General features: G+C 48.0%; 1 long non-coding RNA gene across 1 annotated transcript in view; it reads right to left on the bottom strand.

The window, feature by feature from the left end:
• Positions 1-6,499: 6,499 nt before the first annotated feature.
• The window catches only part of LOC105516354, a 10,954-nt gene continuing 7,885 nt past the window's right edge, over positions 6,500-9,568 (bottom strand). The window contains exon 2 of the long non-coding RNA XR_001002476.1: positions 6,500-7,381. This is a non-coding gene — a long non-coding RNA (uncharacterized LOC105516354). The remainder of the gene's footprint in view (positions 7,382-9,568) is intronic.

Genomic DNA, 9,568 nt, shown 5'->3' with positions numbered 1-9,568 from the left:
CCATCCTACTTAAAATTACACCCATGCAATATACACTCCTTATTTATTCCCTTTCCCAGCTTCATTTTTCTCCATCGCATTTATCACCATCCAGCATACTACGTATCTCACTAATTCATCTTTTTATTGTCTGGCTCCTTCTACCAGAACGCCAGCTCCAAGAGGATAGGAGTTTTTGTCTGTTTTGACTCTGCTCTCTCTGTAGGGGCTAGAATAGTGCCTGGCGCATAGCTGGCACTCAGAAACATATGTGTTGGCTCCATGAATTCACTGGGATTTTCAGGGCCTTGCTGTGTGGCCCCGGGCAGTGAGTCTCACCTCTCTGGGCCTCAGTCTGTTGAACTCACTGGCCTTCCAGTTTAGACATCCTAGGGCTCTGTCCCTTCATCCTGGCACTCAAGGGTTTTTGTTTATTTGTTTGTTTTGTTTTGTTTTATTTTATTTTGTTTTGTTTCTCCTCACAAAATCTGCTAAAAGGAGAACTGGCCAAGGGCTGGCTTGCTATTTTTCTCCTACGCTAGACTTTGAGCCAGGCACATGCCAGCACTCTTATATCTGAGTAAGGGGCTTTGACTAGATGCATTTGTGTGAACGACCTTCTATATGTGTTTGAGAACCTAGGCGAGATGGGACGTTCCAGCAGAATGTCAGCATAGGCCCGAATTCTGTCTGTTTCTTTTTGTTTGCAGTGGAGCAAAGAGTAGAAATCTCCAAGAGCACCGCAGACCCTTCTCTAATGTATCAGTGGAAACGCCCACTGCTCTGGAGATGTGAGGGAAGAGCCTGCTGGCTGTGATTCCCCACACCTGTAACAGGCTAGTTCCACTTCCTCAGGAGCCAGCTGTGACAAACCCACAGCCGAACTGCCCACCTTCCAACAAGGGAAGCCTGCAGGAGAACTGCAGGCTTCAATGGGGATGCCAAGCCCATTTTTAGATCTCATCTGTTCTTAATGAGAAATGGGTCCAACCTTGCCCAGGTTTCTAGAACAATCCCTGACAGGGCTTTGGAGTTTATTAGCATGTTCACACGCTATCTGGCTTAATTGCCAGATGAGCTCTTATCTTCTCTTCTTTTTACGGTACACTCCCTGGGACTAGCATAGTACTAGCGTCTGGTAGGGATCACTGGATTTTTGTTGGAAGAATTAGTTTTCATAAGTCATAAGAGACAGGCAATATTGTCATCATTTTTTTTTTAAGAGGTGGGGCCTCACTCTGTTGCCCAGGCTGAAGCACTGTGGTGTGATCATAGCTCACTGCAGCCTTGAATTCCTGGAGTCAAGAGATCTCCCACCTCAGCCTTCCAAGCAGCTGGGACTACAGACGTGTGCCACAGTGCCTGACTATGTCATCAATTTTTTTTTTTTTTTTTTATGCGACGGAGTCTCGCTCTGTCATCCAGGCTGGAGTACAGTGGCACGATCCTGGCTCACTGCAACCTCCGCCCCCCTGGTTCAAGAGATTCTCCTGCCGGGCGCGATGGCTCAAGCCTGTAATCCCAGCACTTTGGGAGGCCGAGATGGGCGGATCACGAGGTCAGGAGATCGAGACCATCCTGGCGAACGCGGTGAAACCCCATCTCTACTAAAAAATACAAAAAAATTAGCTGGGCGAGGTGGTGGACGCCTGTAGTCCCAGCTACTCGGGAGGCTGAGGCAGGAGAATGGCGTAAACCCGGGAGGCGGAGCTTGCAGTGAGCTGAGATCTGGCCACTGCACCCCAGCCCGGGCCACAGAGCGAGACTCCGTCTCAAAAAAAAAAAAAAAAAAAAGAGATTCTCCTGCCTCAGCCTCCCGAGTAGCTGGGACTACAGGCCCGTGCCACCATGCCTGGCTAAATATTTGTATTTTGTAGTAGAGATGGGGTTTCACCGTGTTAGCCAGGAAGATCTCGATCTCCTGACCTCGTGATCCTCCCGCCTCGGTCTCCCAAAGTGCTGGGATTACAGGCATTAGCCCCCATGCCGGTCCTACGTCATCATTTTATAGGTGATGAAACTCAGGCTCAGTGGTGATATGACTCGGTCCAAGGTCACACAGCCAGGACATAAATCCATGCAGGCAGCTGGCTTGGGGTTACCAGGAAAGAAGAGAAGGAACTCCCTCCAAGTGTTGACTACACTTTGAGAAAACAAACTTTACTTGTGAATATGGGAGGACTTAAGAGAGCTTGGGCCTTTGGAAGCCAGAGCAACTTGAGTTCAAATCCCAGTACTGCACTTGTGCATTTGGACAAGTTCTAAAGACAACAGGGCCGGGCACGGCAGCTCATGCCTGTAATCCCAACACTGGGAGGCCAAGGCAGGTGGATCACCTGAGGTCAGGAGTTCGAGACCAGCCTGGCCAACATGGTGAAACACCATCTCTACCAAAAATACACAAAAATTAGCTGCGTGTGGTGGCACGTGCCTGTAGTTCCAGCTACTTGGGAGGCTGAGGCAGGAGAATAGCTTGAAACTGGGAGGCAGAGGTTGCAGTGAGCCGAGATTGCGCCATTGCACTCCAGCCTGGGCGATAAGAGTGAAACTGTCTCAAACGAACAAACAAAAAAGACAATGGGGCCTCAGTTTTTCTATCTGTAAAATGGACACACCAGTGCGTGTGTCCCTCTTACACAGAGCCTATGGGAGTATACAGTGGGAGAATGCAGTTCAATGCCTGCCACCCGGTGGTGCTCAATACACTCCAACCCCACGCTGACCTTTCAGGTGATCTCTGGAACCCCCAGCCCCACTGCTGCACTGTTGCCTGCCCTCCAACTTCGGGGCAGGGCTGGAGAGAGCCTGCTGAATAATTGCTCTGCGCATGCGCAGCCGCCACGAGTCATGTGGCCTGGTGCCACCCAAGTCCTCAAGGGCGAGGCCTCAGGAACTTTCTGTCGTCAGTGGGGACCCTTGGGACAGCTTTGTTCTCACCTCGGCTGGCGCTCGGGGTCCTGGAACATCCGAGTGTGCACTTGAGGGGCTGAGAGAGAAGGCAAAGACCTTCTAGAACCCCAAATGAGGATTCTTTTGACCTTTGACTGTTTTATGCTTTGAGACAGAGCCTAGCTCTGTTGCCTAGGCTGGAGTGCAGTGGCGCGATCACAGCTCACTGCAACCTCTGCCTCCCAGCTCAAGCGATCGTCTTGCTTCAGCCGCCTGAGTAGCTGAGACCACAGGCTCGCACAATCACCCAAGCTTTTTTTTTTTTTTTTTGAGACCTAGTCTCATTTTGTCTCCCAGGCTGGAGTGCAGTGACCTGATCCTGGCGCACTGCAACCTCCACCTTCTGGGTTCAAGCGATTCTCCTGCCTCAGCCTCCCTAGTAGCTGGGATTACAGGCAGCTGCCGCCACGCCTGGCTAATTTTTTGTATTTTGGTATAGACGGCGTTTCACCGCGTTGCCCAGGCTGGTCTCGGGAACTCCTGAGCTCAGGCAATCCGCCTGCCTCAGCCTCCCAAAGTGCTGGGATTACAGGTATGAGCCCCCACGCCCGGCCTACCCAAGCTATTTTTAAAATTTTTTTTGTGGAGAAGGGGATCTCACTTTGTTGCCCAAGCTGGTCTGGAACTCCTGGCTTTAAGCGACCTGCCCACTTTGGCCGCCCAAAGTGTTGGGATTACAGGAGTGAGCCACTGTTCCCGGCTACCCGTTCCATGTTTGAGGGAGGCTTTGGCAGGCCCCTGGGACCAAAGGGAACCAACCAGGGAAATGGCTGGCCTGAGGCAGGGCAGCCCTTCTGGGCAGCCCTTCCTCATCCGTTCACCCAGGTAACAAATGAGCCCTTCTCTGGTGTTCAGCACTAAAGATACCGTGACATGGGCCCAACTGGGGAGACAGACTTTCCCTGGGAAGTGGAAACTGAGTAGAAACTGAAGGGATGCATCCGAGTTAATCTGGGGGAGCTGGAAGCGGAAGAGGTTGCAGATGGACCAGTGACATTGAGGAGGCTAAAAGCTTTCGAGGGGGAATGAGCCTGGATGGTCTCGAGAACCGACGGGCGTGGGAACAGTGGCCCTGAGAAGAATTTTGGACTTGATCCTAAGAGCAGCAGGAAGCCACTGAAGCTGGGGGATAATGCAATCTTTAGAGTCCTGCACTGAATCATTTTGCTTTGCTTCCTCATTCGGAAAAATGGATTTTGAATTCCACACCTGCCATACTAATTTTTAAAACTTTATTTTCAGAAATAGGAAATAAGAGAATGATGGACTATGTGTTTCTTCTCAGGGTTAAATATGCTAAAAGATGCAAATTGCCTAGCATTCTATATGTGGTCTATAAATGGTAATTCCCTCTCTCTCCTCTAAATTCCATTCCACAATTTCCACCATTCCAGGAGCATCGAAGGAGATCAATCCTCCCTACGGACTAAAGATAAATTTCATTTGAAGTACCTGGATGGATGAAAAATTTGATTGGTTCAAAAGATTCAAGGGTAATTATTTTACAAATTATTATTCAAATAGTATGCTCCCCATGACCATACAACATATTATTGGATTTATGGAATTACAATTTACATTCAACTTTTTAGGAGCACATTTATTTGTTTACTTAAAAAAATCGTTTTGAGACAGAGTCTTGCACTTTCATCCAGGCTGGAGTGTAGTGGCATGATCATAGCTCACGCAGCTTTGATCTCCCAGGCTCAAGCAATCCTCCCACCTCAGCCTCCCTAGTAGCTGGGACCATAGGCATGTGCTACCATGCCTGGCTGATTTTTTATTTTTAGTAGAGATGAGGTCTCATTATGTTACCTGGACTGATCTCAAACTCCTGGGCCCCAGCAATCCTCCCACCTCAGCCCCCACAAAGTGCTAGGATTACAGGTGTGAGCCACTGAGCCTGGCCTAGAAGCATATTTATTTTAGAAAACAAGACCAAGTTTCACAAAGGCAGGGGCCACATCTATGTTTTTCCCCACTGTAAGATCCCCACCTTGCTGGACGCATAGTAGACTTTCAAATATTTGTTAGATAGATTTAAACACTGGAATATATTTTCTGCTACATTGAAAGTCAGGGGCCTCAATTCTAGGGTTTTCTCTTTATAGTTGTTAACATGAATTTTGATGGCATGAAAATGCTTGTTCTCTGAATTATATTTAGCTCATACAAACTCTACTGCACAATTATGTTGTAAAGAGGAATTAAGTTTTATCTTTAAGTTGTTATTATAGCCTTGGGAAAAGGTGAACATTGAGAATAACTACATGAAGTGGTAGCATATTGTATTGTTAAGTTTGCTACTGTTTTTTTTTTTTTTTTTTTTTTTTTTTTTTTGAGACAGAGACTGGCCCTGTTGCCCAGGCTGGAGTACAATGGTAAAATCTTGGCTCACTGCAACCTCCGCCTCCCGGGTTCAAACAATTCTCTTGCCTCAGCCTCCCGTGTAACTGGGATTACAAGTGCCAGCCACCACGCCCAGCTAATTTTTGTATTTTTAGTAGAGATGGGGTTTCACCATGTTGGCCAGGCTGGTCTCGAGCTCCTGACCTCGTGATCCATCTGCCTCGGTCTCCCAAAGTGTTGGGATTACAGGCATAAGCTACTGCACCTGGCCCTACTTTTTCTTTTTAACGTGGTGTAGGGCCTAGAACAGACTGTCACGTGTGAAAGGTATGTCAGGCAGGGTCTGTATAAGAAACAGATGGCACATTCAAATTAGATCATTAGAAGAAGATTTAATAAATGGACTATTTACAAGGTTTAAGCAGGGCATGGGGAAGCTATAAGGGATACTGCAGTACCCACGGGGCCTTTACCACTCTTAGATCTGAAGGTTGAGGGGAGGAAGAAATGACAGAACCCAGAAAGAGAGAGTTGTGTGGAGCAGGCTGCCTTGGGAAAGAGGGGTGACCTTTTATCAAAAGGCACAACGAACCTAAGGCCATCTGGCAGGAGGGAAGTGGGGAAAGAAACACTTCACCCATGCTGTCCTCCTGCCCTCCCATCTCCTGCTGCCGCTCCCATTGGCTGTACCCGCCTGGAAGCTAGAGGGCAGGAGAGCGAGCCGCTGCAGTCCATGTAGGTCAGCCCGCCAGGGCCAAGGGCAGTACGGAGAAGGGTGGAAGAGCAGATCCGGAGGGCAAATGGAAACTATCTGGTAGAGGAGACTTCATTTGCATGCTGGATAGAGACTTGGTATTTAAATCCTGGTATCTTAGGGAGGCTGTGAAACCTTAAGGGATGGAACTATGGCAGCAGGTTCAGGGTTCTCATTTGTTCATTCCTTAGATCTCCTGAGGATCCTAGAAAAAGTATTGTGCTGGGCATTTGAGAGAAGCCCAGCAATGGCAAAGCACTCTGAGAAATTCAATGCATTTTCCTTCCTGATGCATATATATATATATGTACATATATATATATTTTTTTTTTCTGATTCATATATTTTTAAGAACACATCCCTCCTGTATCAAGAGCACTTGTTTAGAGCTCTGAATAGTAAATACAATCCCACTGGTCTCAAAACGAGACACTGCTTCCCCAGAAGCAAGAAAGTTCAGGCAGAGCACACAGGTTCTGATTTTTTATTTTTATTTATTTCGAGACAGTCTCACTCTGTTGCCCAGGCTGGAGTGCAATGGTGTGATCTTGGCTCACTGCAACCTCTGCCTCTTGGGCTCAAGTGATTCTCATGCCTCAGCCTCCTGAGTAGCTGGGGTTACAGGTGTGTGCCACCACGCCCGGGTAATTTTTGCATTTTTAGTAGAGACGGGGTTTCACCATGTTGGCCAGGCTGATCTTGAACTTCTGACCTCACATGATCCACCCACCTCGGCCTCCCAAAGTGCTAGGATTACGGGCGTGAGCCATGACACCTGGCCTCCGGCTCTAAATCTTATGGCTAGCAACTGACAATTATGTCCCTCACCAGGTCGGTACCATTTAGGTAGTCGCTGGATAGACATTTTTTCAGGTCGGGGGACCAGAATAGAATGGATGAGGGCGACTCTGGAAAGTGGATTTGCTCTTATGAATGGAGTGGATCGTGGTCTCACATTTTCTGAATCTGTGAAATCATTCCACTCGTTAATGAGGTCCTCTTAGAAGAGGAGGGAATAGATCTTTAGTGACATGACTTTGACAAGCAAATCAATTCGTTCCATTTGTTTCCTCTTTGAAAACAGCAATCCTCGAGCGTTACATAATCTAATCTTCATGCCTCACTGGTTTGTTCTGTCCTCCTGAGGAATTGGCAGATGGTGCCAATGCGGAGACCCGCGCACACGCCTCGCAAGCCTCATGGTAACAGAAGAGTCGCTCACAGTGTCTGCCTCTTTGCTGTGGGGTCCCTCGCTGGCATTTGTTTCCCTGGATCGGGTGGCTCTTTAGCCTCCCTCAGGCACCGCTGGCTTCTTGCCCTCGGCTCTCATTCCAAGAGTAATTGGAAATGCTGAAAGCAGATAAAAAGAGAACAGAAAGTGAAGTTGAAAGGGCAGAGAATTTGCTGGATTTTTTATTCTAAAAGCCCTCCTCCGTTAAAGGCCGAGCATCTTTGGAGATTTTTAGCTTCAGAATGGTGACTCCCTCCTTCAGCCTGGTCCCCGTGTACATCTTTGTTGCTGGGTTACACACAGCACAGGGACAAGGCTGGCTGTGTCAGAGCTGGGAAAGTAGAGATCTGCTTGATAAGGTCTCTGAATTTCTCCAACAGCGAGTCACATATCTGCGAAACGATTGTTCCCCAGATAGGGCAGTTACCTGGAGTCCACCTTCAGGTCGGTGATGTCACTTACAAAGGGAAAATTATCTCAGAACTCTGTAAGGTGAGGAGCCTCCCGGCAAGGCCCTGTCAGCCAGAATCACAATGCTGAGATGTCCTAGTAAAGGCATTGCCTATACATCTTGTTTAAAAACCTGGAAGTGGCAGCTTCCAAAGGAAAGGAGTGGTGGGCAGAGTTCTAACATTTAGGACTGGAAAGCAGCTGATGTGCTCTGGTATTGCTTTTCAATTGTTAAAATACCGAAATACTTCCATACTATTGGGTAAAGAGTTGAATCTTTGAATTCCCCATGCTCCAATCCCTCTGCTAATACTTAAGTCTGTTGAGAGGATCTTATTTTATTTAATTTCATGAGGAGCTCTACCTGTCCATGCAGCAATGGGAGCTTCCTTTGCTGAACCCACTTTGCTTTCACCGTGCGGTACCAGTAGGCCTTCTTGGTGCATGGCCAGGCACCACTCCAAGTGCCACAGATGTAACCGCCCTGCTCACAGACTGCACTGTTGGCTGACTGCTTTTGGATGGAACCTCCAGGCAATTAAAACACAGAACGCTCCTGCCTGTGGCGAAAACATGCCTGGTCCTTAAAGGTCACATACACCTTTATGCTTGTGGTCACTCAGGATCCAGGCTGTATTTGCACGCAACAGAAATGAGCTGTCTGAAGGAGAACAACAGCCCCTGCTGCATCTTCTTTTATGGCCACCATCCCCCATCCACTGAGTCCAGGCATAGAGGACTCATTTCTATAAAAGCAATAATGGGCCAGGTGCAGTGGCTCACACCTGTAATCCCAGCACTTTGGGAGGCCTAGGTGGGTGGATCACCTGAGGTCAGGAGTTCGAGACCAGCCTGGTCAACATGGCAAAACCCCATCTCTACTAAAAATATAAAAATTAGCCAGGTTGGTGGTGCACGCCTGTAATCCCAGCTACTTGGGAGGCTGAGGCAAGAGAACTGCTTGAACCTGGGAGGCAGAGGTTGCAGTGAGCCGAGATTGCACCACCACACTCTAGCCTGGGTGACAGAGCAAGACTCTGTCTCAAAAAAAAGAAAAAAAGAAAAAAGCAATAATGGTTATCTTTTCAAAAATTTGTTATTCATTCACTAAATAATATGATGTGAGCACCTATTATGCTATTATGTTTTGGTCACTGTGCTAAGTCCAGGATGTACCTAAAGCAGAGCTTGTCTCTGCTTTCATGGAACGTCCAGTTTATTGGGATGTGGAGACCATAAAGGAGGCCACGGTGGCTGAAATGTGGTGGGGTCATCTGGACACGGGTTGCTTTCGTCTCATGGAAACTGCATAGATGTCGTGGGTGGCTTCTGGTGTGTGGTCAACTTCTCGAATGTATCTACCCTGTTAGAGCACCGGGGTGCATGGCACCAGTATTAAAGGTGCAAAGCATAGGGGGTGACTACTTCCTGCATCCAGTGAGGATCTCAGAGAGGTTGGGAACTGCTCTGGATTAGGCAAAGAAAAGGGGGAATATTCTGAATGAGGAATAATGGAGATGATAGGTTCTAACATTTGGAGATCAGGCATGCTATTTATTTATTTATGACAGAGTCCCGCTCTGTTGCCCAGGCTGGAGTGCAGCAATGGGATATTGGCTCACTGCAATCTCTGCCTCCCGGGTTCAAGCGATTCTTGTGCCTCAACCCGCTGAGTAGCTGAGATTACAGGCTCCCGCCACCATGTATGGCAAATTCTTATATTTTTAGTAGACATGGGGTTTCACCATGTTGGCCAGGCTGGTCTCAAACTCTTGACCTCAAGTGATCCACCCACCTTGGCCTCCCAAAGTGCTGGGATTACAGGCACGCGCCACCACGCCCGGCTAATTTTGTAT

The sequence above is a fragment of the Colobus angolensis genome, unplaced genomic scaffold (genome assembly GCF_000951035.1).
Source record: "Colobus angolensis palliatus isolate OR3802 unplaced genomic scaffold, Cang.pa_1.0 Scaffold28, whole genome shotgun sequence".
NCBI classification, from domain to species: Eukaryota; Metazoa; Chordata; class Mammalia; order Primates; family Cercopithecidae; genus Colobus; species Colobus angolensis.
Note: the sequence above shows the minus strand (reverse complement) of the source record. Positions and strands in the feature narration are given on the sequence as shown.